Raw genomic sequence first — 23105 nt, 5'->3', positions numbered from 1 at the left:
ATCCAATCATAAGATTGAGCATCTAGGTGAAGAAATCAGGTTATGCCTGATTAAGAGTGACCTTCTTCATTTACCCTAACAGGAGACCCAAGGATACTGCCATGCCTGCCACCCCAGACATACTTGGCTTAAACTAGTTCTTCTTTACTTTACAAAATGGGGCTCACAATCTCAATCTCAATCATCCTAATTTTAGAAGCTGCTCTAGTGTAGAAAATGTGAGAGCATTCCTTGGATTATAAGGACAAAGCAATGAGGAAAGAGGTTTGAAAAAATACTGAGCCCCAGTTAGAAATAATAAGCTCATGTTTAGTGTGATATTACATGTATAACCCAGACAGAATTGCTTGTCAACTCCTGAAAGGGGTTGGGAAGAAAGGAGGGAAACAACATGAATCATATAACTTTGGAAAACCTATGAGGATATTTATTATTAAAATAAAGTAAAGATCAAACAAACAAAGAAAAAAGAAATAATAAGCTCATTATTAAGAATAAATCTCATCATTTTGCTTAATATTGGAAAATATGAGGAAATGCAAAAACAGGTCCCTCCAGAGAGAGCATACATCTAATGGGGGAGACTAACAGATAAATAACTAAGTACATAAGATATAAAGACAAAGTTAATGGAAGATAATCTGAGAAGAGACAGTATTGACAACAGGGGTGGGTTTGGGGGCAGATGGGGAAAAGCCTGTAGAAGTTGGGACTTGAGAGAGTCTTGATGGCAGGTAGTTTTTGTAAATTTTTTTTTTACATTTTTAGTTCAGTCATTTTTTTAATCACGTCTGACTTTTCATGACCCCATTTGGGGTTTTCTTGGTAAAGATATTGGAGTGGTTTGCCATTTCCTTCTCCAGCTTATTTTACAGATGATGAAGTATCCGAGACCAGATTTGAACTCAGGAAGTGAAGTATTTCTGACTCTGCTCTATCCACTGTGCCACTTAACTGCCCTTTATATGTATTTCTTATCTCTCCTATTAGTTTGTGATCTCCTCCAGACTAGAATCTGTCTTGTTTACCTTTGAATCTCTTTTAGGCTCTAGCATTGGACTTTGTACACAGTAGCATTTAGAATATAAATTTTATTTTATTGATAAAAAAAATAAAACCTAGAATGATAATGAAGAGATCTTGAGAAGCTGCTTCCCTTACTCCCCAATAGGACTGTATCCCTATGTGTAAGACAGCAATCTGAGCAATATGATTGTTGTTGTTCTGTCATTTCAGTCGGGTCTGACTCTTCCTGAATTTATTTGGGGTTTTCTTGACAAAGATACTGCAGCAATTTGCCATTTCCTTCTCAAGCTCAGTTTTACAGATGAGGAAACTGAAGCAAACGGGGTTAAATGTTTTGCTCAGGGTCACATAGCTATTAAGTATCTGAGGTCAAATTTTAATTCAGGAAGGTGAGTTCAAATGAGATAAAATTAATTTCTTCCAATTTTAGTGAGGATTATCCTCCACATATAGCATGGGGGTGGCTTTCTGTGGCTTAATTGGAAGCAGAATAAATACTTTTAGCCATTTCACCCCCTACCTTTCTCCAAGGGTGTCTAATTTATTCCAGGACAAGAAACAAGAAGTTGGAGCTGGAAGTTTGGTCATTCTGCCCTCCTCAGACCCAAGGGGTGCCAGGCTAGAATTATATATTTACCCCTTTACTAAAAGGAGGAATTTGTTTTTCAGATAGACAACATTGTGGTGTTGGAATCGCCTTAAAAGGAGGCAGATGACAATACACCATAGTTAATAGATAAATCTTGAATCCTTAGAGAATAAATATTTGACCCAGGGTCATATAAGTAGTATGTGTCTGAGGCAGAACCTGAATTTAGGTCTTCTTGACCTCAAGCCCCATACCAAATCCACTGGGTTTTGCCATACATATGAGAAAACAATAAACAGATGGAAAACAAATGAGACCAGAAAAGTCACTTAACCTTTGTTTGTCTTGGAGACAATGAGATGGTTTGGAGTCGGGAGAATATGAATTAAAATCCAGCCTTAGACATTCACTAGCTGGGCGACTTTGGGCAAGTCACTTTGCCTCTGTTTGACTTAATCCCCTGAAGAAGGAAATGGTAAAACACTCCAGTATCTTTGCCAAGAAGACCCCATATAGAGTCAGACAAAAAGGAAAAATTGAACAATGTGCCAAGAACTTTTCTAAGTGCTGGGGATATAAATTGAAAAAGCAGTAATTCCCTGCTCCAAGGAACTTAAAACAGGGAAAGAAAGCACATCTAGGCAAAGTTATGCTGGAGCCAGCTCAGGGTAAGAATTTATACCCCAGAAATTGACAAGCTATACATTATTATTTTGTTGTTTGTTTAAATTTAAGGAGAGATGGGGGGGGGGGAATCTTCAATAATGAAGATTAAACTTAAAATCTTAAAAAAAAAACTAAAAGAAAATTTTTCAAAAACGAGTACATTTGAGGGGCAGGGAAAGCTTGTTAACCATTTATCAGCATTCCTCTGTATTCAAAGGAGCTGTATTTGGAAGGAAGGTAGGTAGTGGTAGCAGTGGTTAGAGATGTCTGGGAAATGGCATGATGGGACTGGTGAGCTCAGAAGTTTGTAAAATTTTAAATGATTGCTAGTGGTATTTTCAGGTTTGTTTATGTTTCTTTCTTTACCGTGAATTGTATTGCACAGGACAGGTATATAAGATAAAGTTTCAGACTTACTTCCTCATTTAAGCACAGTCAGAATCTTTCAGGGCAGAATCCCTGGGAAGAATCAGAGCTCTGACCTCTATTTGGTATCACGATGAAGAATATATCATGGAATCAAAACCATTTATCTTTCAGGAATAGTAGCTCGATTTATTTCAAGAGAATCTCTGCTCTTCCTTTCTGTTCTAGACACACTGGGGAATAGTCTAAGGGTATAATTCATAGGATCTTAGATTTAGAATTGCCACAGAATTTTTCTGTTTCTTCATATATATATATATAATAGAGTACGTATAAGGTACTCTTTTTTTTATTATTATTATCAGAAACTATGATTTCTTAGGCATGGAATGCTCCTGGTGAGGAAATGCCCTCAGTCCATGGAGTTTATCAACTATTCTGCAAACTCTTGTCTTAGAGAGTTGCTTAAGGACACTGAGAGATGAAATGACCCTAAAATCAGTATGTGGTAGAGGCAGGACCTGAATACCAGTGATCCTGACTTCTCAAAGCTGGTTATGATATCCCGTAACTCTAGCACCTAGTTAACAGGAGTAACTAGTTAAAACAGAAAATTACTCTTCTTCTAGATACTATACTCTGACCCTCCCCAAAATTCTTTATGAGTTATTTCATCCATTAGAATTTAAGGTACTTGTGGACCTCTAGGTGGCTCAGTGGATACAGAGTCAGGCCTGGAGACTAGAAATCCTGTGTGGACAAGTCACAGCAGCTCTTATCATTCTTCTGCCTTGGAACCAATACTTAATATGGATTCTAAGTCAGAAAGTCAGTTGTTTTTTTTTTTTTAAATGAAGGTCTTTGAAGGCAGAAAAAGTATTTTACTTGCCTTTGTTTGTATCTCCAGGGTTCTGATACATAGTGAACAATTGAATAAATGCTCTATCTATCTATCTGTCTGTCTGTCTCTATCTATCTCTCTATCTGTCTCTATCTGTCTGTCTGTCTCTATCTACCTGTCTGTCTATTTATGTCTATCTTTTTTCTATCTATTCATCTGTCTATCTATCTATCTATCTATCTATCTATCTATCTATCTATCTATCTATCTATCTATCTATCTATCTAGTTCCAAATCTGCCTAATTGTCCCATTCCTCCACCTATATCTTTCCATATTGTCCAGAGAATATAATGAGCAACTTTTCCAAATGTCTTACTGAAATCTAGGTATGCCTTCTCTTAATTATTTCCCTGATTGATCTAGCTATTAACTGTCAAAAAGGAAATTATGTTTGTTTGACAATGACCTTCTTTTCTAAAAAGTTTTAATAGTGCCTTCTGTTTTCATATACTATTTATTTTCAAATAAATCTTTCCTTCTTTTTTTTACTCAATAAACCTTTCCATATAACAAGGATTTATAAAAAGGAAAGGTGGCTTATCAAATTAAATCAGCACAGAGATAACATCTGAGGGCTTTTTGTGATTTCTACACACCACAGTCCCTTTTCCAAACTTTTTTTATCCCTCCTCAAACATCCCATGACTTGTCTTCCCTGCCCACTCAGCTGAGAAATATGAACCTTGCTTCATATTTCACCAAAAAAGATGAGGCCACTCATTGAAATATTCCACTTCTTTCTTTTTCCTCATCTCGCACCACTCAGATTCCTTCTTCCACTGTCAGCTACTTCATTCTTATCATATATGATGAAGTGGCCTGTCTTCTAACTTCATCATTCAAATGACACTGCTCTCTCCAGTTATCAATGCCAGATTTAATGACATTCTCTCAATCTTCATTCTTCTTAACATCTCTAGCCTCTGACACTGTCAGTCATCCATAGTGAAACTCTCTTCTCTAGATTTTCATGGTATTCCTCTCTTCCAGTTGTTCCCTTACCAGTCCTCAAACTCCTTTGCTGAATCTTCATCAAGATCTTACTTGTTAAACATGAGTGTCTCCCAAGACTCCATCATAGGTCCTCTTCTCTTCTTGCTGTATACTATTTTGCTTTTGGTGATCTCATTGGTTCCTTAATATTGAATTAATATTGAAATGGAGATGATTTCCCAATCTATTTGTTTATCCCTAACCTCTCACCTGGGGCTGCTAGCTGCTGCAGTGAATAGTGGTGGACCTAACATCAGGAAGATTCATCTTAATTCTGTTTGCCTCAGTTTTCTCATCTATAAAATGAGATAGAGAAGAAAATGACAAATAATTCTAGGATTTTTGTCAAGAAAATCCCAAATGGGGTCATGAAGAGTTGGACACAGCTGAAAGGACTGAACAATAATAATAAACCTCTCTACTCATCTCTCATCTTGCACCTCTAACTGACTAATAGACATCTTGAACTGATGTCTCTGATGTCTTATAGGCATTTTAACTCAACATATCCCAGACTGAATTAATTATTTTTCTCTCCAAAACTTTCCCCTCTTCTTAACTTCTCTATTACCATTAAAAGGACCATCATCCTCTCAGCCATCCAAGTTCTACCCTAAGTGTCATCTTATATTTCTCATTCTCTTTCACCCTCTATATCCAATCAGCCACCAAGTTCTGTCATTTCTACTTTTGTAATATCTTGTATATATGCTCTCTTCTCTCCTCTGGCACTACTTACTACCCTGGTTGTTATTGAGTCACTTCAGTTGTGTTTGACTCTCTATGACCCATTTGGGGTTTTCTTGGCAAAGATTCTGGAGTGGTTTGCCATTTCCTTCTCCAGTTTATTTTACAGATGAGGAAACTGAGGCAAATAGAGTTAAGAAACTTGCCCAAGGTTATAGAACTTCCAAGTATTTGAACCCAGGATTGAACTCAGAAAAATGAGTCTTCCTGATTCCAGGTCCAGCACTCTATCCACTGTACCACCAAGCTGCTCTGGTACAGTCCCTTATTACCTCATGCCTGGATTCTTGCTCATTAGTTTCCATGACTTAAGTTTTTCCCTACTCCAACCCATCCTCCATCTAGCAATCAATTGACCTTCCTGAAGTTATGTTATATTCCCCCTGAATCAATCTCTCTATTGCCTCTAGGATCAAATATAAAATTCTCTCTCTGATTTTTAAAGTCTTCCATAATCTTTCTTCATAGTCTTCTGAAACTTTATTTCACCTCCCCTCTTCTTCTCCACCAAACCCCATGTACTCTGCAAATCAATGACTAACCTCTTTGCTATTTCTTGCACAGAGCATTTGATCTCCCATCTGGGAGCATTGCCTCTGACATCTCCCCATAACTTCAACTCTTTCCTCTTTGTTTTCTGGCTTCCCTGGTTTTCTTCAACTCAAAGTTCAGTCTTCTGCAAGAAGACTTTCCTATAGGTCCTAATCAATGTAACATGTAAAACCCAGTGGAATTGTGCAGCAGCTATGGGGAGGATGGGGGGAGTTTTGGAAAGGGAGGGAAAGAACGTGAATCATGTAACCATGGGAAAATAGCCTAAAAAAATAAATAAATAAATAAAATAAGATTTTCCTGATCCCCCTTAATTCTATTGCCTCCTTTCTGTTGATTTTCTCCTATTTATCCTGAATATAGCTTGTTTGTATGTAATTGTTTCTCTTCCCCATTAAATTGTGAGGTCCTTCAGAGCAGGAGCTGTCTTTTGCCTTTTTTCCTATCCCCAAAGTTTCTCACAATGCCTTGCACATATAGTAGGTGCTTAATAAATGCTTGTTAATTCAGCATTCCATAATAATAGTTACCCACTTCTCCAAAAACATGAGAGGGGTGCATTTCCTCATCTTTTCTTTGGATCGAAATTTGGCCCATCTTTTCGATGAACCTATTCTGAGATCCTTTTATTCCTTCATTTGGATTCTGAAGTAGATTGTAATTTTTTGTGTCAAGATATCTTAAAAAGGTTATATAGTTATATATAAATATGGTTAAACTAATCTGCCACTCATTTCTTCATCTGGTCATGTTATATTTTTGCTTATTCACATTAGGAAGGTAATGTATATGCCAAAATATGGCTAAATATTGATTCAAAGTGCTTAAAGAACCTGAGATGACACATAAGTAAGAGAACAATTTATACAATGACAATAACATTATAGAGAAAAACAGCTTTGAAAGACTTTAGAACTCTGATTAATGCAATGATAAATTCTGAGCCCAGAAGACTAAATGTGAAGCCATGTCACCTACTTCCTGCCAGAAATGTGATGGAATGAAAATGCAGAATGAGGCATATATTTTTGGAAATAGCCAACATGGGAATTGATTTTGTTGGCTGTACATAGTTATTATGAGGGGTTCTCCTTTTTTTCCATTTTTAATAGTTCAATTGGGAAGCTTTGGACAGTAGAGATAGTTAATGCTTATAGGAAAGGATGGAGTAAATATTTATTAAGTGCCTATTGTGTCCAGGTCCTGAGCTAAGCACTTTAAAGATATTATCTCATTTGAGCCTCACCAAAAAAAAACCTGGGCAGTGAGTGCATTATCATCTTTATTTCAGAGTTGAGGAAACTGAGACAAACAGAAGTTAATTGACTTCCCCGGAGTCACATAGGTAATACAGATCTGAGGCTGCATTTGAATTCAGGTCTTCCTAATTCTAGGTCCAGCATTCTGTGCATTATAGGTCTACTTAGTATCCTCAACGTTTATAAAATAAATAAATTAGTAATTTAGGGGAAAAAACTTGAGGTGGTAAATAATAATAATAATAATAATAGATATCAGTAATCGTGCTTTAAGTTTTGAGAAGCATTTACTTATATTATCCCATTTTAGAGGTTGGGAAACTGAGTCTGAGAGAGATGAAGAGAATTGACAAGCTAGTTAATATCTCAAATAGGACTTAAACTCAAATCTTCCTGACTTCAAGTCCAGTTTTCAATCACTATACTACCTAGCAGCCTAAATCTAAATAAGGCCATGTAGACTATTATAGAATGAGCAAAACAAAGGAGTATCACTTTCTGAGATGTTTTGACTTTGCAGGTAAAACCCCATGCACACTGATGATGTCTCTCCCTGCCTTTGCCTCCTTTAAATCCTTTCTAAGTTCTAGGACAGAGAAAATACACAAGCTGCTTTTTATAAAGATTAACCTGAAGGCAACTGTGTGGATAAGGAAGCAGAGGTAAAGACTTTTGTTTTCCTTTTTCTCTCACAATAGCTTTTCTCCTTATTAGAGTGCATTTATCTCCTCTTGAACTTCAGGGTGGGTGACTAGGTTTTAAGGTACAAAGGAAAAGGCAGAGTTAGATCTGTTTATTTCTGTATCTCTCCCTGTTGCTTTTTGTATCTGTCTCTTTCTTTTTCTCTATATAACTTTCTGTGTGTGCTTCTCTATTTCTGTCTCTCTTTTTATCTATTTCCATTTCTGTATATGTTTGTCTTTCTTTGTTTTTTCTCTGTGTCGGTCTCTCAGTCTCTCTCTGTCCCTCTGTCTCTCTGTCTCTGTCTATCTCTGTCATCTCTCTGTGTCTCTCTGTCTCTCTCTGTCTCTCTGTCTCTGTCTCTGTCTCTGTCTGTCTGTCTGTCTGTCACTCCTCTGTCTCTCTCTGTCTCTCTGGATTGGACCTGAGATTCCATTGCTATAAATAATTTCCAATGAAGAAACTCTCTCTTTACCAATACAAGTCACTCTCTATCCAATGCAAATTGTTCTGCAATTTATAGTCTTTGAGAGTTTTCCTAGATTCTGAGGTATTAAATGACCTGTTTAGGGTCACATAGCCAATGGTGCTTGGACCCCAGCCTTCCTAGATCTGAGTCTAGCTTTCTATGCCCTGTCGTAAGAGGGTGAAATAAAATAATTGATTGGACTGGGGATATCCTGACCTAAAGCAATCCAAATGAGATTCTTAGACCCCTAACTAACTAATATATGTAAAGACTATACCTGGATATAAGTATAGGAATACAGGGTAGAGGTTGCCAGGTCCACTTCACCTTCTTCAGTGAAGCTCCAAGGTAATCTATATAGTTCTGAAGTTTAAAGGAATTTCCCCCACATAAAAATCAAATAGGCCTGGGGGGAGTTCCTCCATTTGAGTGGGAAGAAAACTGTCATCAAAAAATCATATCACTAGCCTTTTTTTTTTTTAAGGTATCAGGCATTGTGCTAAGTTTTGATAATACAAATACAAACAAAAAGAAAAGTAGTTCCTTCCCTCAGGAAGCTTGCATTCTAATGGGAAAGACAATACATAAAAGGAATCTGAAAAAGGTGGAAGTTGGAGAAAATACCTGTTTGGGGGCACAGGGGAGAAAGAAATCTGGAGAAGTGGTTGTGAAGCCCAGAAAGGAAAGAAAGAGTGAATGTGGATGGACTGAGCTCTTACTTAAAATAGAGATTCCAGGAGAAACTGATTAATCAAAGGAGAACCTATAGGATGGAGGGATCTTCCAGGATGATAATTATGCTAAGAATTGGAAGAGAATGAAATCCAAATTGCCCAGAGAGGAATTTAGTAGTAATTTTTAAAGTAGATTTAATCTGAGGGATGTTTTGTTGTGCTAGCTGAGGAGGGGAAATGTGACTGACACAGAAAGGGGATAAAGTAACTGGAGGCAGAGGCTGTCTCCTCAAAGAGCTATACATACTCCCTTTTGGATGAATCATACTAGCAGCACCAGCAGAGATGCAACAGCAAAGTAATAGCAACAGCAACAGTAGGTATAAGTAGTTCAGTGGAGAATAGAGATAGCAATAGTGTGAAAGAAAAGCAACCTAGATGCAGCTTTATAAGGAAAAAAGCACTTCATCTGTGATGCAATACTAAGAATGTGAGTCATTCAGGGCTGAGTGTTCAGTCCCCCCAGTGGCAACATGAGAAAATCTATGAGAGATTTTCCATTGAATATACTGATAAGTCTAAAGTATGACAGGAAAATAAGTAGTAAAGTCCAGTTCTTTCCCACAACTACTGCCACAAAGACCTAGAATGGCACCAGATAGTGTTCTGATTGAGAAATCCAAGGGAAAAAATCATAGTAAGTTACAGGATTGACATCCCAGATATCATAAGAAAATTTGTATTTCTTTTTCTTAATCTTAATTATTTTGGGTTCAACTCTTCTGTTTCAGAGGCTTTTGGGGGAGCTGAAGCTTTTCCAATGGATATGCTAAAATTTTATGAAAGTCATCAGATATTACTGAGATAAGAGGCCAAAATAGAGTCTGGACTTCCAAAATAATTTGACTTACTTCATTTTTGGAAAGATCCCAACCAGTTCCAATTCTGTGGTTATCTTTTGGCACGTAAATCTTTCCTCTCAATTAGTCCATTGATAATCTAAAGCTCACCAGCCAAACCTTGAAAAATAATTCCCTTAAATTTATTTCTATAAAATTTTGTTTCTTTTTCTTGTGGTTATTGTATGAGATTCTGTCTTATTAGTAAAGGATGTAAAACAAAAATTATTGCTCTGTCTTTCAATACAATTGAAAACTATAAAGGCCTTGTTAAAATCCTAACCAGGCTAAAAGCTACCTAGCTCTGAACTTATGCTTAAGAATAATAAAAACCTAATTTTTAACCTCTAAAATCTCTGCATGATGATAATGTTATTCATTAGTCATTTACCTATCACAAGAACTCCAAGGCAATATTTTTCCTATATCATGGGTCAGCACAAAGATACAGAGAGAAGTTTGGCAGGGTCTGGGGACAAGGTCAATCTTGGAAGACATCACACAGAGCCTCTTAGCTCTAGGAATGTACTGGCTTCTACTGCTATATTCTTGTGGAAGAAACTGCCCTTGATTCAGCATTGACAGGCCAGGGGCAAAATGACAGCTCTGTCAAAACCCATTTGCAGATCCAGTGTACTCTGAAGAAGGGACCTGTACCAAAGAGTGGTTAACCTCATGTTGTTTCTAGACCTAAGGCATATTCTAGGCAAGAAACATGAAAAGAAGCAAGCAGCAATTTGAGTGGTTCTGATTCTAAAGGAGAGTGGATTCATTTTCAGCCCCAATTCAGCTTTGAGGTCCACATTCAAGTAACAAACTAATGCAGAGAGCTTAGAATAAGGGAATAAGGAGTCTGAAATTCTGTCCCTTTGAAAATGAAGTCTCCCATACAGCTAAAAGGGAAGAGAGGTGGAAAGGGCTGGGATCCATAGCAGTATACTGAACTTCTATCTAGGGGCAAGCCTATAGTTGTATTGTATAGACTCAAACAGGAGTTAAGAACTCTGCTTTAGGGAAAGAGAGGTATAAAGAGGAACAGAAGATAGAAGAACTTCTGGCCTGAGAAAAACTGTCATGTTGAATTCATCTACAGCTTGATAGTTTTCTCTGAACATTTAATCCTCCTTCATTCTTGGATAATTTCCTGTAGAATGATGTCCAGGCTTTTTTTTTTTTTTTTTTTTTTTTTTTTTTTTTGTTTTTGTTTTGTTTTTTTTGTCCTGATTTTCCAATAGTCTAATAATTCTTAAATTGTCTTTCCTGGATTTATTTTCCAGGTTTGTTGTTTTATCAATGACATGTTTCATATTTTCCTCAATTTTTTTATCTTTTGATTTTGTTTTATAAACTCTTACTGCCTAGTGAAGTCATTTGCTACTAGTTGTTTGATTCTAATTTTTTAAAGACTGAATTTCATCCCTGACTTTTTGATCCCCATTTTCCTTTTGATCTATTTTTCTTTGTAGATCATCTTTCAGTTTCTTTGCCTTGTTTTCAAGCTGGTCAATTCTGACTTTTAAGACACTATTTTCTTGTTTTAGTTCATGTGCCTCTATTTCCAGATGACCTATTTTGCTTTTTGAGTTCTTTTCCCAATTTTCTTCAACCTCTCTTAATTGTTTTTTGAATTGTGTTTTTAGTTCTTTCAAAGCCTATGTCCAATTTGCTGGAGATCCTGAGTTTTTTCTTGATGTTCCTTGGTCCTCCTCTGTTCCATTTGTTCTTTGTTCATTCCTGAATAGAAACTGTTGATTGTAATTTCTTTTTTCTTTTTCTGTTGTTTACTCATATTTTCTCCTTCTTTCCCCCTCCTTATTGGCTGTATTCTTGCTTCTCTATTTATGTGCTGGATCTGTGAGTTTGGGCTTTTTTGCCCTGAAGGGACTTCTTTTCTCCTCTGCTGATTAACTGGATTAGGCTGAAGAAGCTGACCTGTTACATTGATGTGCCCTGAGGCCAAATCTTCCCCAACTGTGAGCAGAAGCTGAAGGTGAAAGTGAAGGTGTGAAGGCTTCCTTTCTGCCAGTCTCTTCCTGGCAAGCTGCCCAGTCAGAGCCCTGAACTTCCCATGGTGGTATCAAGGTATTCTGTCTTGGTTGTAACTTTTACCCTGGGATTCCAGTCAGCCAGATTCTTACCACAGGTCTCAGCATAGTAGGTGGAGGAGGGGTGTTGAAGAGTGAGCTTTTCTGTCCTCTAGAGGCTTCTCTGCACTATTGATAGACTGGATTAAGCCAGTTAAACTGATCTACAGAGCTGAATATGCCCTAAGGACAAAACTTCTAGAGACAGAGGCTGAGGCCCAAGATGGAGAGTGGTGACTGAAGGCTGTGACCAGGCTGCCCTCCTCTCTGCTCCTCTCCTCCAACTGCCTCTCTGCCAGCTGTGGTCAGAACCCTGAGTCTCACTTAGCTGTGGTAGCAAGGCACTCACTCCAAGCTGGAGCCCTTGCCCATACATCCCACCTACCACCCAAGTCTCAGCAAAGTAGATGGGGAAAGGTTCCTGGGACCTTCTTTCTTTCTTTTCCTTAAACTGGAGAATTCAACCTTTTCTGCATATCTTTTAAGTTGAATCAAGCAGGAACATCCCTCAGGTCTGTATTCTTGTTGGCTTTGGTTTTCTGTCCCCCTTGAAGCATTATATTTTTTGATTGATATGGAAGGGTTTTCAAAGAGGAATTGATTTTTGCTGCTTCTAAGCTGCCATCTTGACTCTGCCCTTTCCCTCCTTCATTATTGGAATGAAGTACTAGAGTTAATGTTTGTAGCATCATTGAAAGTAAGTAGGCATATGCTTAATATTTTTTATAAAAATTATAGGCTGAAAAATGGAGGGAGATAATGAGAGGACATTTCACATCAAGTAATGGAAATGCAAAGACAAAGAAAAGACATTGAAGCCTGGGGAAGTGAACTAATGAATTAGTTTTAAGAAAAGAGGCATCCCAGTGACCATGTATTTTACCATTAGAGACTAGAGTGAAGCTAAAGATGAGCAAATGTTTTTATAAAGTATTTTGGTAAATTTGTGTAACTGTTCATGTTATATGACCCAAAGATTCCACTCCTGTATTTTTATGCCAAAGAGGTGAGAAATAGGAAATCTCAAAAAGGATCAAAATATTCATAGCAAAACTTTTATAGTAGCAAATAGCTGGAATCAATGCAAATGCCTATCAATTAGGGAATAGCTAAACTAACTGTGACATATAAATGTCATACATTATTATACCATGAGAAATTATGAATATGAGGAATTTGGAGAAACACAGGAAGATACTATGACTATATATGGGTGAAATCAGTAGGAACATAAGGACAATATAAACAATAATTTAAGAAATGTAAATTAAAATATCACTTAAAGGAAGCCAAAATCTAAATAACAGAAAAAAAAACAAATAATTGTACCAAATGATAAAATATACCTCTGGAGGAAAGGCAGGGAACGATGTGGACAGAATGTTGCATATACTGAGAGATGCTATCTGTTGCTTAACTTCTTTTATTTATTATAGAACAAGATCTCCTTCTGGGACTGGGGAAAGGTGAGTGTGAATACAGAAATGAATATAATATAAAAGAAAAAACTTTGATATGTAAATTATTTTTAAGTACTTGGAGATATTACCACTACCAAGTCACAGGTTCATTGTAAGCAAAATGTTTTATAAGCCTTATAGACTCTAAAATTGTGAATATTATAATTTTTGTATGGATATAGTCAAAACTTAAACATTTAGGGGAACACATTTGATTTAAAGGTAAAAGTATATGAGAACTATATCTATGATAAGTAGTCATTTTTTTAAAAGTTAGAATATTTTTCTGTTTTGAAGGAGGTAAATTTCAATCCATCACTTAGAAATGAAAGAGACCTTAGACATTCTCTCCTCCAACCTCTTCATTTTTCATGTGAGGAAATGGAGGCCCAGAGAAATTAATACCCACCTAAATTCACATTAATACTAAGTGGGAGAACCAAGATTTGAACCTAGATCTTATGACTCTAGATACTACATCACAAACAGTGATAGCCTATCTGTCAGAGAAGGGATATCTTTAAATGATTTAGGTGAAGACAGATAAACATACTAATGAAAATAATTGCTCTCTTATAAAATCTGATTTAAAGGAGACTGAGGGTATCAAAGATAAGCCTGAAACTTTAAAGGAGACTGAGGGTATCAAAGATAAGCCTGAAACTCCCAGTAATAGAACTAAAGTCAACTAATGTACATTGTAGCCTCATACGCTTTTTGCATGAAATTCTTCTTTTCATTTGAAACCTTGACTTACTTGGCATTTCTCAATAATAATTAGTAAATCCATTCTTTGCTACTCATAGATGCAAAGGACTTCAGAGCTGGAAAGGATCATCCAACACCTTCATTTGACAGCTGAAGAAACTGATAGTTAGAAACTCTAAAAGGTTATTAACTCCCTTAGCACCACACAGCAGGCAAGGAGGGTTGGTGCTAGAATCCAGGTCTCCTAACTTCAAAGTTCAATAATCTTTTGAGTAAGTCACTTTGACACTCTGTTGTTTAATGGTTGATACATTGGTACATTGATTTTGAAATGTTTTATTTTCTGAGTTCCAGTGAATGGAAAGCTGACCTCAAAAGTCAGGAAGACCTGGGTCCAAATCATCTCCCTGAAAAAATACTTGCTGTTTGACCCTGGGTAAGTCACTTGCCATCTTAGTGATTCCTGAAAACTTTCTGAGACTGTATTTTGCAGAGAAGGTATTGATCATCATTGGCAGTGGGTGAAGGGAAAGAGAAGAGAAGAAGCATTTATATAGTGCCTACTATGTGCCAAACTCTTTTTTTAAAAACCCTTACCTTTTGTCTTTATATGAATTCTAAGAGAGAAGAGTGACAAAAGCTAAGCAATTGGGGATAATTTGACTTGCCCAGGTACATACATGTCTGAGGACAAATTTGATCAAGTTCTTTTCATAAACAGTATCTCATTTGATAAGGATGGAATTTTCTCATTAGGCATTTTCACTTTCTTGGGAGACTTTCACAAGTCCAAGCTCTTCTTTCACAAGTCAGGTCTTCTTGACTCCAGGTCCAGCATTCTATCCACTATTTCACTAGGCTGCCCTAAATCTTCTTGGTTCTAAGTCTAGCTTTATAAATCTAGCTAAGAGTTTTTCTTGTGATGTCTTCAAGTCTCAGGTATATTAGCTTGGAGCACGTGGACCCCCAATATCTGGGTCGCCACTAACAGGACCTACCACTCACCTGGTACCTCACCTGATGTAAGGCAAAGAACAGATGAAGAATGAAAGACTATCACTAGAACTTTCCTATAACCAGATGCCTAGAAGAAGTGACAGTGCCATATTGTGCATAATCACATAGACCTGATTAAAGTCCTGGGGTACCTTTCTGAATGGCTGTTCTTCTCTTTGAATGTCTGGGAGTCAATTAGCAACTATAAAAATGCACTTGTTCCTGGAAGCCCAAAGTGGGATTTCAAAGGATTGTAATGGGAAGGCTCTTAGGATGTCACAAATCAGCCTCTTAACAGAACGCAGCATCTTACCGTGCCTTAGGCTGGATAGAAAACCTCAAACTAAATGACAGTTAATTTTTGATGCTTTGGGATATTAACTGATATCTAGAGAACAGGAAACATCTGCTAGGAAAAAGAGAATGATGTGGTCCCTCTTTTACCTCTAGTTCTACCAAATATTTCAGGAATCAAAAAATCATGACCTAGAGTCCTGACCTCTCTGATGATGAGCCTTTCCAAAATTAGATAAGATATTCCTCGGATGACTAGCTGTGAATTTCAAAAGTCCTAATAGGAGTCCTGGTACCCAGTATGAATTCAGTCAGTGGAAAAGGGAAGCATTAATGCAGTAGAGTCAGGCTCATGCCTTCCCCTGGGGCCATCTTTCCTTTCCCTTAAAAAAAAAATAAAAATCTCTCCCCTCCTCTCCCTTTGAGGGCAGCAGTGTTAAGTAAATAGGACAATTATGTATTGAGCATTTACTATGTATCACTCACATGTGCTAAGTGCTTTATAAATATCTTATTTTATTCTAACAAAGGCTCAGGAAGGCAGGTGCTGACATGATTTCCATTTTACAGTGGAGGAAACTGAGGCAGTTGTTCAGTTGTATCCAACTCTTTGCGACCCCTTGTAGGGTTTTCTTGGCAAAGACACTTGAGTGGATTGCCATTTCCTTCTCCAGCTCATTTTACAAATGAGTAAACTGAGGCAATTTGAGTTCAATAGGATTTGAAGTATGGTTTTCTTGACTCAAAGCCCATTGCTCTATCCTCTGACAACTTAACTACCTGGAAGATAAATTAAGGATATCTCATTTCTTCCCTTTATTGTCAGCTTTTGTCAGCCCAGAATCTTGTTCCATTACTTGTAGTTTGCACCCTCTAATGTACATAATTCTTGTGGGGGTTGGACCAGTATAGCACTGTGAAGCAAAAGGATGCCAGGTTTTAGACCACATTGGGAGGAAAACAATGCCCCAGAAGTTGGAGAAGCAAAGACTGGGCCATTGCATCCTAGTCATAGTTCTGTAGTATTAAAAGACTCTGCACTGATAGAGGAAGGCGTGACATTGCAAATAGAGAGCTGGTCCTAAAAGTCAAGAACACTTGGGTTATGATATATATATATATATATATATATATATATATATATATATATATATATTAACCCTTGTACTTCGGTGTATTGTCTCATAGGTGGAAGATTGGTAAGGGTGGGCAATGGGGGTCAAGTGACTTGCCCAGGGTCACACAGCTGGGAAGTGGCTGAGGCTGGGTTTGAACCCAGGACCTCCCATCTCTAGGCCTGACTCTCACTTCACTGAGCTACCCACCTGCCCCCGGTTCTGATATATTTTGACCATGAAACTCAAAACTACTCTCTAATTTGCAAAGCAACATATTATATGTCAATCACAGCACGAAGTACTGAATATAGAAATACAAAAATGAGAATATTCCTCAAGAAGCTTATCTTCTAATAGGGGGCAGAAAAATATATGGAAGCAAGGGCAGTTGGGTGAAATAGTGGATAAAGCACCAGACCTGAAGATGGGAGGTCCTGGGTTCAAATCTGGTTTCAGAAACTTCCTAGTTGTGTGACCCTGGGCAAATCACTTAACCCCATTTACATAGTCCTTGCCTTTCTCTCTTAGAGTTGTTACAAAGACAGAAGATAAGCGTTTTAGGTAGATCAATAGATAGATATAGAGAAGCAGAAAGAGAGAAAGAAAGACAGACAGATAGATAGATAGATAGATAGATAGATAGATAGATAGATAGATAGATAGATAGATAGATAGATACAGACAGGTAGGCAGGCAGACAGACAGATAGATAGATAGATAGATAGATAGATAGATAGATAGATAGATAGATGATAGATAGATAGATAGATAGATAGATAGACAGACAGACATAGAGACAAACATTTACTAGCTGTGTGAACGTGGGTAATTCATTTAACCTTGTTTGCCTCAATTTCCTCATCTATCAAACAAGCTGGAGAAGGCAATGGAAACTACTCCAATATCTCTGGAGACAACTCCAAACAGGGTCACAAAGAGTTGGATATGATTGAAATAATATAAGAGCAACAATGCCAGGCACTGTTCTAAGTAAGGAAAATCTGAGGAGTCAAAGGAATTAGAGAATTAATACATAGGGAAATCTTTTAGCATGTTCTTTATAGAAATGATGGCATATGATAGTAGTATATTTTACATAATTAAATAATATGCATATTGCATACATATATTATATTTATATTATGTACATTACATATATAGTATCTAAAATATTATACATATCACACATATTTTTTGTGTGATACATGTTATATCTATTATATATTATGTCAATTTTGCTACATAGTATATTTTATATACAATATACTACAAATGTGGTATAATAAATAATATAGGTGTAATGATTTGATTATTGAATCTAGTGAAAAAGGTAGGAGGCTGGGAGGAGGGAAAAGAAGCACCTGAAGCAGGAAGGTAAATGGCTGGCTGAGATGTGAAGCATAATCTGGTCTGGTGGGGTGGGTTAGATGCATATGACTAGTCTAGTGGAATTTATACTCATTCATTCACCAATTAAGAGAGGTGGGACCATTCTGGGAAGATGACGGGGCATTAAAGCTGCAAGGCTCCAGACCACTGTAAAGCCCATCACCACTAATCAAGGACAAAGGGCTCCAAGGGAACAGAAAACCAAATCTGACAACACAACAGAGCTGGGGGATCCTCCAGCTGAACCCAACTTAAAAGGTGGGGGTGGGAGGAGCCTGAATTCTTGGACCTCTCTGGTGGGAGGGGAAAGAAAGGAGGAAGACCCCAAATCCCCTCCTCCATTTAATGTGCTGAGTCTCCAGCGGATCCTGGAATCTCTGGGTGGGCTGGGGCACTAGTCTGAGAGAGTGCCTCATTGGCACAGCTGTGCCAAACTCAAGGCTTTGATCGCAGACAGTAGGGAGGCTGCTGGAGGAGAGGGGGGAGACCCAGAGAGGGTGAACATACCCTCTATCTTGTGCTGCCCAACCCCCCTTTCTCTAGAGGCTTTGACCTCAGGGCACTCCTAGCTGTGCAGATCAACCCCACCTGGTTTAATCCTATCAGCACAGCAGACAAGAAGTCTTCTGAGGGCAGGGAAGCTCCAACAACCCTCCCCCACAGACTTCAAGGAAAGTAGCCAAATTCACTTCTCTAGCTTTTACCACCAGCTGGGGAAAATCTGGCCTCAGGTCCCAGTAACCTAATTAATCAACAAGACAGAGAAGAAGCCCTCCCAAGGCTGAATAGCCCAAACCCACAGATAAAAAAATATGATCAGAGGATCAAGATTACAGCCAATTTTAGGGGAGAGAGAAGGAAAAAATATGAGTAAACAACAACAACAACAAAAAAGAAACCACAATCAACAGCTTCTATCCAGAAATTGAACAAATAGCAAATGGATCAGAAGAAGATAAAGGAACACCAAAAACAAACAAACAAACAAACAAAAAAAAAAAAAAAAAAAAAAAACCAGAAACTTCAGTGAAATGGACACAGACTTTGGAAGAACTTAAAATTCAATTAACTCAAGAACTCAAAATTCAAATAACTCAAGAACTCAGAAAACAAGAGAGATGGGAACATTGTGAGAAAAATGAAGGTGAGTGAAATGACTCCCCTAGGGATTAGGGGAATTTTTTTCTAGTGATTTGGTCTGGAATTGCTGTTCTAGATGGGAAGAAGCAAGGCATTCTAAGGGCATATAATATCGATAATTGGCAAAATGGCCAAGATGGACAACCAAAGGAAATAATGATTCCACCATTTATATAGTATGTTAAGTTTTACAAAACACTTTATATTCATTATCTCATTTCAGTCTTATAATGCCACCACGAAGAAGGTTTTCAAAATATAATTATCCTCATTATTATAGAAGAGGAAATTAAGGCTAGGTTTAAGTAGTCACATAGCTAAGTATGGTAGGTAGGTTTTAAAACCAAGTCTTCCTATTTCTATGTCCAGTTCTCTAACCCTTATGAGAAGTGGTTTTGAAATTATGGTTCACAAATCCCTATGTGTCCTCAAAATCCTTTCAGAGGGTCTGTAAGGTCAAAACTATTTTTATTATAATATTAAGATTTTTTTAAACCCTTACCTTCTGTCTTGGAATCAAGTATTGACTCAAAGGCAGAAGAGTGGTAAGGGTAGGCAATGGGGGTCAAGTGACTTGGCCAGGGTCACACAGCTGGCAAGTGTCTGAGGCCAGATTTGAACCTAGGACCTCCCATTGCTAGGCCTGGCTCTCAATCCACTGAGCTACCCAGCTGCCCCCTATAATATTAAGATTTATTTGCCTGTTATAATATTTCTCCCTTTCCAACTACATATCTGTATGAGACCAAATTTTCTTCTTCCTTTCATTTTATTCCCCAAAATAGCATATCCCAACAGATTGAAGGCAGAAGCAGGTATGAATATCTAGCTGTCCTTCTTTTAAGCTAGACATTAAAAAGTATTCTCAAATATATGTAAAAATATCATTCCTCTCATTATTTTTTATTTTGAAAATACAACTATTTTTATAAAATAGTTGATATATGTTAACATAGTATAGACTTATTCCTGATTTTTTAAACCTAAGTTTATAAATATTTTAAAATGCTTATCAATTTTCATTTCAAATAGTGTAAACAATAGATAAACCTGACATAAACAAAAACTTTTTTTTTTGGTCCTCAATAATTTTTAAGCATCTAGTGGGTTCCTGAGGCCAAAACAATTAAGAACCACTGTCCTACACCATGCTATTAATGTGAAGAAGAATTCTAGTGCTTCTTGGAGAAAGCATTCATAAAAAATACATTTTCAGAAATGGAATGATGAGTAGAATTATAGCTGGAAAAAAAGTAAAGAAAACACAATGAAAATAGAACCTTTATAGAGAAGTGATGGACCACTGGGCACATCACTAAGAACCAAATGATATGTCTGCTTCTAGATCCCTCAGCTTTCTGATCACTCTCCTCTGGATGACCTAACTGTCAAGATCCCTCAAATTAAGTATTACACTCAAGATAGTTTATGATCAGGAAAGAGTGCAAGTAAGGCTACCACTTCCCAGAAACAAAATACTATATTTTGGTTATTCCACCCAAAGATTGCTTTTTCAGCTAATATATCACGTGGATGGCTCGAAATAAGTTTACAAAATTTAACTAAGTTCTCATAGTTTTCCTAGAAAGTCTATTTCTCTTAAGATTTGTAACATTTGCCATTTTGATAAGCTTGCTTTTTATGACTTCATCCATATTATTTATTTCAAAAATCTTGAAAAAAGCAGGGACAATGACAAGTTTTCATAGTATACCACAAGAAACTATATTTTAGGTTAACATAGAGCTGTTATTAAATGCTCTTTGGGGATGGTTGTTAAACAAAGGCAAAGCCATGTAACATATAAATCCATTAGATTATGAATTGCTCCATTAGATTATAAGTTCCTTGAAGACAAACACTATCTTTTACCTCTTTTGTATCTCCGATGCTTAGCACAGTATTGTTGTTGATTTGTTTCCCATCAGTATGACTCTTTGTGACTCCATGTGGAGCTTCTTTTTTTTAACCTTTACTTTCTGTCTTAAAATCAATACCATGTATTGGTTTCAAGGCAGAATAATGGTAAAGGCTAGGCAATGGGGGTTAAGTGACTTGCCCAGGGTCACACAGCTAGGAAGTGTCTGAGACCAGATTTGAACTTGGAAGACGAGTTTGCCCGATTCCAGGCCTGACCCAGCTCTACTGGGCTGCCCCTGCTTAGCACAGTGTCTGGCACATAATAGATGCTTAATTAAAATTGAATGCTTGATTGATGTAACAATATTGCCATCCAGTTTATATTATTTTTTTCCTTCTAAAATCAAGATACACTATAGTTATGGCATTCACTAAGCCTACCAATCCAGTAATTCACTCAGAAAAAAGGAAATTTATTTAGTTCAGTGTCATTTGTTGAGTAACAGCATGACTTGAAAGGCAAAAGGTTAATTTTGGAGCTAGGAAAACTTGGTTCAGATCTTGCCTCTGACATATAACTAGCTGTGCAACTTAACTTCTCAGTGATCTAGGCAGTTCTTTAAGAATGAAAGTTAAAGAATTATTGAGCTACATCTATAGAGGAAATTTTCACAGGAGGAATTCCCAACACTGCTAATACCTCAAATCTGGTTCAAAACCAAAATTTGTTCTTTGTGAACATGTTAGCTTCTAGTAATTACTGGTTTAGTTTAGTTGGTTGGGTTTGGATTTTTTTTTTTTGGAGTGTTATCAAAAAGTAGGTGATCTTTGAGGAGGTATCAAGGCAATTTGGGTAGTGAGGAGGGATAAAAAGGGAAATAGGTGATTATAAGGTGATTGGAGGAGGAATGAAGGTAAGGGAAGGTATATAGGAGATAAGGGGAAATGGAGTATGTAGTAGGGCAGCTCAAACAGGTTTATTCACTGAGGCTTGAGACAGAAGATACAGGGAGGAATTAGGCTAGTAAGAAATACTTAGATCAAGGCTGGGGTTTTTTCTCTTGTTAATTTCTAAAGTCCCTTCAGGGAGGAGTCAAAAGGGCTCCTCCTTGCCAGTGAAACTGATGGCTGCAGGAAGTCTTGGGTAAGGACTTCCTGCCAAGATGGATGCCCATAGTTCCCTCAAGAAATAAAAGAAAATGATTCCTTCCCTTTTTAGCCCTTGCCTTAATCTTTGATACAATGATTCACCAGAGGCTTTGAGAAGATAACAAAGGGGATTTATTAATGTCAGGTTGATCAGAGGGAAAGAGGTTCAGTTTTTTCTAACCGCTGTTAGGGAGAGGGCTGATGGTGTGGGATGGGTCGCAGGAGAGGTTTAGACAGAGAAAGTGCGGCTCTCCCAGTCAGGAAGGTTTGACTGCCTTTCAAGTAAAGTATTTATCAAATCACTAAACTAGGGGTGATTTATTTGAGGATGCCCTACTTGCCTACAAAAACTAAATCCATGATGTTCAATCACCAAGTCCTCCCTTCCTCCCAGGGCCCAAAGGGAAATCCAGGGGAAAGGGAGGAATATAAATGAAGAGAGATCAGGGAGCAGTCCAGAGAAATCAGATAGGTCTAAATTTGCTCAAGACAAAATAAGCACAGGCCAAGGCCAAAGCTAAAAGGCCAAAGCCAAGCCGAAAAGCCAAAGCCAACAGGCTAAGCTAAAGCTCAAAAAGCAAAAGCCTCCAGCCAAAGTGAAAGCCAGAAGGCAAAATCCCCATCAGTTGGAACTTCAGCCCTATTTATACCCTCAGGTTTCCAACTGTCTTTCTGAAGATTCTAAAACCTCTAACTGCTAGGTTGTGGCAGTTTGAAATTACAGAAGCAAAAAGTTTCTGTTAGCCACCTTGCATTACAGAGGGGAGGAGGGGGTTTGTTTTCTGTTGTTTTGTTTTATGTGCTCTATTAGAAGCATGATATGTTGTCAGAAGCACAGAATTTGATGTCAAAAGACTTTGTTTTCTAAGAGCTAACTTTACCACTTTAGTCATCGAATTTTGCACATGGCACTTATCTTTCTGAGGCTTGTCTCCTTTCTTGAAAAATGTGGATAGTCATACCTCACAGGGTTACTGGGGGGAAAGAGCTTTTCAAACTGTAATCTTTTATATATATATATAAAAGATTACAGTTATATATATATATATATTATATATATATATTTATATATATATATATATA

The sequence above is a fragment of the Gracilinanus agilis genome, chromosome 1 (genome assembly GCF_016433145.1).
Source record: "Gracilinanus agilis isolate LMUSP501 chromosome 1, AgileGrace, whole genome shotgun sequence".
In the NCBI taxonomy this organism is placed as follows: Eukaryota; Metazoa; Chordata; class Mammalia; order Didelphimorphia; family Didelphidae; genus Gracilinanus; species Gracilinanus agilis.
This window is presented reverse-complemented; position numbering follows the sequence as displayed.